Source organism: Marmota flaviventris, chromosome 3 (genome assembly GCF_047511675.1).
Source record: "Marmota flaviventris isolate mMarFla1 chromosome 3, mMarFla1.hap1, whole genome shotgun sequence".
Lineage (NCBI taxonomy): Eukaryota > Metazoa > Chordata > Mammalia > Rodentia > Sciuridae > Marmota > Marmota flaviventris.
Window position 1 is genome coordinate 17,508,269 of NC_092500.1, and position 7,963 is coordinate 17,516,231.

Genomic DNA, 7,963 nt, shown 5'->3' on the forward strand with positions numbered 1-7,963 from the left:
CAGGGGTTAACCACCAGTTCAACTCCCAGTACCAAAAAAGAAAAAAAAAAAAAACAAAAAACACCTAACTAAATATAATTTCAACAGTTGAAACTTTTTGGATCAAATTCTTTTGAGAGCAATGATTCTCACTGGCCATGAATCACAAATGTAAAGAGAATATTAAAAAATAAGAGAATTAATAATTGTCATTTCAAGCATAAAACCTGATATACAAAAGGTTAGGTTCCTAGAAGCAAGCTCGGGTTTCTCATTAAAATACAGAAGATATCTGGGGGAAGTATTTGACAAATTTGATACTCATACCTTTCTTTATATTTCACATTTTATTTTTTGTCTAATTAATATAATGTAAAGAAAATGTAAGGGCCTCTTTTTATCTATTTAGACACTCCAAAGTCTTCTTTCGTTTATTCCATAGGAAAAACAATAATATTTTCTGTAAGAGCCATGTACTCAAAAAGACTGGGAATGAATGGGTCTGTTCCATCCTACGTGTTACTCTCTGAGAGTTTTCTGTGTCCTCTGCTTCATACTTGAGCCCACTGTAGCTCCTTAAAGCCTGGACAACCTCAGGTCCTATTCGAATCATGTCATGGAGTTTTAGATATACAATGAAATATGCAGTAGTTAGTCCCCCTTAACCCATGATATCACTTTCTGCGGTTTCAGTTACCCATGTTCAGTCATGGCCCAAAAAGATTAAATGGAAAATTCCAAAACTAAAGAATTCATGTTTTAAATTCCATGCCATACTGAGTAGCATGATGAAATCTCTTACCATCCCACTCAGTCCCACCCAAGATGTGAATCATCCCTTTGTGCAGTGTATCCACACTGTATATGCTACCCATCTGTTAGTTGTTCAGTAGCCATCTTGGTTATCAGATCTGCTGCTATGGTATCACAGTGCTTGTATTCAAGTAAGAATACAAGTAGCCTGATACGAGTAGCCTGATACTACCATAGTTTTTACATCATTTACTTCGCTTCATCACATAGGCATCACATCATCTCACATCATGAGAAAAATAACGTTAATTCATTTTTCCAACATTCTGGAACTGGAAGTCCCAGATCAGTGTGCAACATTCTGGCAAGGGTTCTCTTCCTGGCTTGCACCCCATAATCCACCTCCCAAAGACAAGTGCTAATAGCAAACGTTGTCTTTCCTTTTAGTGTTTTTCTAGTGAGGCCTTTTTTCACATAGTTGTGCCATATATCAAATGGTATTACCTATTTTTTCCACTTAACATGATAATTCATATCTCCTTAGTAGAAGCCAAATGTCTATGTGTGTGTGTGCACGTGTGTGACTAAGGATCGAACCCAGGGGTACTCTACCACTGAGCTACATCTCCAGCCCTTTTTAATTTTTTTTTTTATTTGAAACAGGGTCTCACTAAGTTGCTGAAGCTGGCCTTGAATTTGTGATCCTCCTGCCTCAGCCTCCCAATCGGCTGACATCACAGGTATGTGCTACTGTGCCTGTCGGGAATGTCTACCTTTGAGCACCCCACATCAATTCATCTTCCAACGGACACCTTGATTTTCCTTTTGTGAATTTCTCATGAGTGTGTATCACTTTGGAAGGTAAATCCAGGTGCCATTGCTCTTTCCCAGAGCTGGAAGGGCCAGATCCTGCCACTTTTGCCTCAGGGCCAGCTGGAGGCGTCCTGTGGATGGCTGATGCGGAGGAAGGGACGGTTCCAGGTGAGTGGTTGCCACTTGGGGGCTTCCCTGGGCAGCTGCTGATATGAGACCTCGGGAGAGACTCCTGCTGGCTGGAATCTAAAGCCACTTTTATTCCAGCCTTCTTGCGACGTGGGCCTCTAGCTCACTTTGATTTGATTTCCACAATTCCCTGTGGCTTAATGGACCAATGTCAGTTTCTATTGCTGGCAGCTAAAGGATTCTGGCAGATAAGCCTGCTCTGTTAAATTCCTTGAAAGGGGCTGAGAGGTTGATGCCTACGTGATATCCCATCTCAGGGCTGTGCTCCGGGCACTTCACCGCGTCCATTTTACTAGACATTTAGGTTTGATAAGCCACTTTATGCAGGAAGCTTTTTCAATATTTCAAATTCCTTAGGGCAGGGACCCCTGGGCCTCCATGAGGCATGGTGATGGGCTATGTATTTCGTATCCAGAGAGCGGAGTCTCTCTCTGCTCCCTGATCATCATGAGAGCTGCTTCCCTCTGCCACACTCTTCTGCCGTGATGTCCTGCCTCACCTTGACCCAGAGGAATGGAGCTGGCTGTCTTATTATGGACTGCGACCTCCGAAACTGTGAGCCCCCAAACAAACTTTTCCTCCTGGGGTTGTGGCTCAGCAGTAGAGCACTCGCCTTGCACATGTGAGACCCTGGGTTTGATCCTCAGCACCACATAAAATAAGTAAAATAAAGGTGTTGTATCCAACTACAACCAAAATAAATAAATAAGAATTGTTCTTGTCAAGTCTTTAGTCACAGCTGTGAAAAAGCTGACTGAAACAGCTGAACATTTACTAAAGAAGGGCTTATCCTTGTAAATGTGTATCTTTTGCAGCTCAAAAGCATCTCTCAAGGACCTGAGAACTCTTCTCAAGAACAGAACCATCAAAAGAGTAAGACCACAGTCTCTAAGACTCTACCAGAGGACAGAATCCTAACTGATCATTACCAATCAAAAAACCCAGCTGGCCAGTCTCACGGACACAAACCAACCCTCTGCATTCCTACTTCTCCCTGAGACCCCATGTTCCACCATGGTTATTTGCTTTTAGTTGACTTTAAAAATCACTAATTCTGGAGGACTTGCAGCTGAGCTATGTGTTGTTAGGCTCCCCCAGATTTGCTGTGGACCTCTGGGTGTGTGGGTCACCGTGATCATGGTTGCCTAGGTTAGATTTCAGAGACTTGGAGGCCATTTTTGTTGAAATCACCAGTTCTTCATTGACATCAGAAAACTAAAAACTCCACCTTCAGGTCCTGCTAACTGCCATTTTCTGAACACAGGTCCCATGGAGAGACAGGACGGTTGGTTGGGCATCACCCTCCCCCATACCTCAGACAACCCGACATCCTTGTTCCACAAATATCCCTAAAGGTTATCCTCAGGGAGGTGAATTTGAGGGTCACCTACCTCAGACTTGATCACCTTGCAAATAAACTTATCCCTTACAAATTTATTGTTTTGGTGGTTGGTGAAGAGAAAGTCAGGAACAAGAGATGGGTGAGCAAGAAATGGAAGATGTTGACCAGGCAGAGACCCACACGAGAGCTAGGCTGGTGGGAATAGCATGGGATTGGCTTAGGGTCAAGGTACCGTGGGTGGGTGACTAATGTGGGTGGGGGGAGTTCAGGTAAGAGGAAGCACAGGAAAGTGAAACTTATAAGATGGTGGTTAACATCTAAGGTGGCTGCTCTGATATTAAATCAAGACCCTAGAGTTGGCGTACCATGCTGCCGGCAAAACAGGGCATGCACACCTCTAGTCGTTCTTGAATCAAGCATTGATAATCTGGGGAAGGATTTTGGCCTCAAATCTGCTCAGTGTAAAATTGAGAGTTTATTCTAGGTGACCTTATCACACGAGCCAAGAAGAAAAAAAACAGAGACACACTTTGGTATCATAGAAGGAAAAAATATCTACGCTGTGAACTACCTATGGGGGCCTCCTGGGGAGGGAGAGTGGGTGACACTGGGGGCTGGAAGCAGTTCAGTTGGAAAGGAGGTGGGATCCTATAGGGGGAGGAACTGGATTCTGGCATCAAGAATGATCTAGAAACAGATTTTCCCAGAGCCTCTGGATGGGAACTCAGTCCAGGTGACACAGGGGTTTAGTCTTGACCTGCAAGGTGATCAGTGGGCCTTGTAAGCTACTAAATTTGTGATGATTTAGCAATAACCAACAACACATAGTTCTTCCCCTGGATTTTCAGTTCTATGAGCCGGTGTGAAACAGCTAAGCTAGTTTTCAGTCTAACGGGATTGAAAAACCTGCCAGAAAATTGGTAGTTAAAAAGCAGATCCATTTTTAAGACTATAAGATTAAGATAACACATGGGGCACGATGGCTCATGCCTGTTATCCCAGGCGGAGGCAGGAGGATCTCAAGTTCAAAGCCAGCCTCAGCAACAACGAGATGCTAAGCAACTCTGCGAGACCCTGTCTCTAAAGCAATTTTTAAAAGGGCTGGGGATGTGGCTAGGTGGTTAAGCACTTCTGGGTTCAATCCCTGGTACCAAAAAAATAAAAATAAAAAAAAATTAAGAGAACACACCAGGAGACAGGAGGTTGGGAAGTCAGCTCAACCTTCTGAGACGATGTGGTCAGCAGAGATACCAAGAGGTCAGAGCCAAGGAAAACAAGATCATTACCACCAAACCCACTGCCCTGTTCCAAGAGCCAGTTAGGAACTTTCCCGGATGATAAGGGAAACACACATAGTGCCCAGCGAAGCCCACGGTTCCACTGACTTTATTAGCAGAGTAAAAATCTCACCTGAGGAGGAGACTTAGGATGGAGTGAGACACGCCTCGCAAGAGGGGCAGTGTGCAGGCACCTGTGTGTGGACCCTGCCCACCCCGTGGACGCCATAGAAACTGTGCACCTTGGTCCTTTGTCGGTGTCAGCCTGGGATTTCCGTTCCCCACGTGTGGCCTCCCTGTGCGGGAGCACAGGAATGCGCAGCCTGGTTCTGGGCCAATGTGCCTGCTTCACATTCTTCTGCTACTGCGCACAAGACCCCAAGGAGTCGGTGCACATTCCATCTTTCCCTTATCCCAGCGGGGGTCACCTTGGCTGTTTCCCAGCAATTCCTGTTATGGCTGGATCTGGAATGTCTCCCGGCAGCTCACAGGTGAAGGTATGCATGGCCCCCAGGGCATGGATGCCCAGAAGTGGGGCTCTTGGGAAGGGCTTCCATCTTGAGGGCTCTGAGCTCATCAGTGGGTTCATCCACTGAGAGCTGCGTGGACTTCCCGGAGGTGGTGGGAAACCAAGGCTGGTGGGGCACGGCTGGAGGAAGCGGTCCCTGGGTGCATATCTTGGAAGGGCATGTCACATCAACTGTCCCTTCTCCTTCCCCTCCTCTCCTCTCCTCTCCCCTCCCCTTCCCTCCTCTTCTCTTCCTTTCCCTTCCTTCCCCGCCCTCCTTCCTGGCTGCCAAGAGCTGAACTCCTCTCCTCTACCTCCCCCTTCCGCCAGGATGTTCTGCCTTACCTCAGGCCCGAGCAATGGAGCCAGTCAACCGAGGATCGAATCTCTGAATCCATATGTCAAAATTAACCTTTAGGTTATTTTAGAGGCCACCTGCTACCTCTAAGGCCACCACCTCCTCTGAGGTGTTTGTGCTGGGTAGGGTATTTTGGTCACAGTGAAGAAAGGCTGACGAGCACAAAACTGCAAGCACCATCTCATTTAGGCCCCAGGGCAACCGTGTGAGGTAATTCTTTTTTTTCCCCCTGAGGTACAATTTCCATACAGTGGAAGTGCACAGATCAATACCGTGGTCCAACTCCGTTGGCATATGAGGTAATGTTTTATGGAAGGCATTTTCTTTTTTTTTTTTTTTTTTTTGGCGGACACAACATCTTTTCTTTTCTTTTTTTTTAAAAGAGAGAGAGAGAATTTTTTAATATTCATTTTTCAGTTCTCGGCGGACACAACATCTTTGTTTGTATGTGGTGCTCAGGCGAGCGCGCTACTGCTTGAGCCACATCCCCAGCCCTATGGAAGGCATTTTCAGTTTCAAATAACAGAAATCTATTTGAAGTGGGTATGGGAATAAAGGTGGTGGGGAAATTATTACAAAGATGTAGATCTATCTCAGGGATCTTCAAATCTCCACTGCAGCTGGGTGCCAGGGAAGACACGCCACATGCAGCTGGTTTCCACGCCACCCTGACTGTACGCTGTGCACCCACATATATCTTGCTGGAAATCAATTCAGTAGAATCGTGAATTTATCAACTGCCTCTGTGATAGATAATTAGGAATCAGCACAGAACATGGTGTTTCATCCAGCAGAACATATGGCTGAAGGCACCAAAAACAACAGTAGGGGACTGTCCCTAGGTGGGACTGGTGGGGATGCTGAAGAAAGAAGCGCTAAAGTATTATTAGTGGAACTCCAGACTGCTGGTCGACCCCACAAGGGAAGGCGAGAGAAAGGAAAGTTCTACAGACATGTTTGGCCGCATCGATGGAGTCTGGGTACGGAGTTTATAAGAAGATGAAAGGCATTTGGCTCAGGGCTGGGGTTGATTTCTTCACACTCTGAACACCTTCATCAGTGCCTAGGAAAGTTCAAGGTCCCCTGCAGGGAAAGCAGGCAGCTGGCTGGGTCACAGAGTGGTCAAAGAGCCAGGACAGGAAGAAAGTGGGGTGGACCAGGAGAACCCGGGGGAACGTATCATCATGTCCTCGACACGATGGAGACAGGGCAGAGGATGGCCAGGCAAGGAGAGGAAAGGCAACGGCGCTTCAGAGCGGGGGCAGGAGTTGGAAGTGGGTTTTCAGAGCCGCTGGAGTGGAGGCCTGCAGGAGGAAGAAGCTAAGACCTGACAGGGAGGGAGGCGGGCCACCTGCTACAAGGCTGTGGGGGCTGCATCTAGGATCACGATTTCATCTGGAGGGCGCAGGGAGCCTCTGAAGGTTATCAAGCAGAGGAGGAGCGATTTCATGCTGATGTTTCACCGCTGATGGGAGAGTGTGCAGAATGGATTGGAAGTTTCGGGGTGAATTCCTACCGGCCTGAGACTGGCCTGAGCTGAGTGGCTGAGGTGAGAGGTGCCCGCAGAGCCCTGGCGCCTGGTCAAGACACAGAACACGTTCTTGAAATTGCTCTGAACATGGATACAAGGCAAGTTTAAGGGCAGTTTTCTGACAGCTGTGAGACTGGACATTTGCAGCTGGTCTCAGTGAGGCCTGTGGGTTCTGCCACTGGTCGGGGGGGTGGTAGGGGGGTTACATAGTAAGAGTATGCCTATGTGACCTGCAGGGCACAAGAAGCCCCAGCCTATCCCCATTTTTGACATCTCGATTCCAAGATGTTCAGGCCCATGTGGCTGATTCCTGATCTAAAAGAGAAAGTGCATCCACTGAGCTCTGCAGAAAGAGAAGCGTAGAGCTTGCCCCTGTCCTCTCCAGACCCTTTGTGATGGAGCTTTGGGCTGCTTCCTGTGCATAACCTGTTGCTCTGTAACATCCTTTCCTGCAATACTGTCACTTTGGGTCCTATGAGTCCAAACCCTATCTAGTTACTGCAAGGTGGAAATGACTGGCTCTATGGCATCTCAGTGTCTACTTCAGTGCCTGGCACAAAATATGCACTTATTATAAATATTTGTTGATTAGTTCAGGCTAGAGCCAGTGTGGCACGGAGAGCTGGGACAGGAGTCCTGGGATCCAGCTTCTTCTGTGTCATATAGACTGCTTGTCAGTGCCTAATCCATGACAGTGGCTCAGCACACATTTCTCAACTGAGTAAATCTATGAGAGAAGGGTTTGGACTTGACAATAATCTTTAGCTAATCTAATAATCTTTAGCTACAGATCAAAAGAAAAGAAGGTATATTAGTCAGCTTTCAGCTACTATAACAAAATATCTGAGATAATCAATCTAAAGAGGAAAGGGTTCTTTTGACTCATGGTTTTGGAGGTTCTAGTCCATGGTTGGGCAGACCCATTGCTTTCGGGGTTGTGACAAAGCCCAAAATCACGGTGGGGAGCATATAGTGAAGCCAGAAAGCTCCCCTCATGGTAACTGGGAAGCAAAAAGAGAGGAGGGGGCAGGGTCCTACAATCCCCTTTAAGGGCACACCCCCAGTGATCTAACTTCTTCCCTCCAGGCGCCGCCTCCTAAAAGATTTATCACCTCCGGATAACACCTCAGTGTGGGGACCAACCCTTCAACACAGGGGCCTCTGGGGACATTCAACATGCAAACTAAAGCAAAAGGCCAGGGAGCTTCCTGGG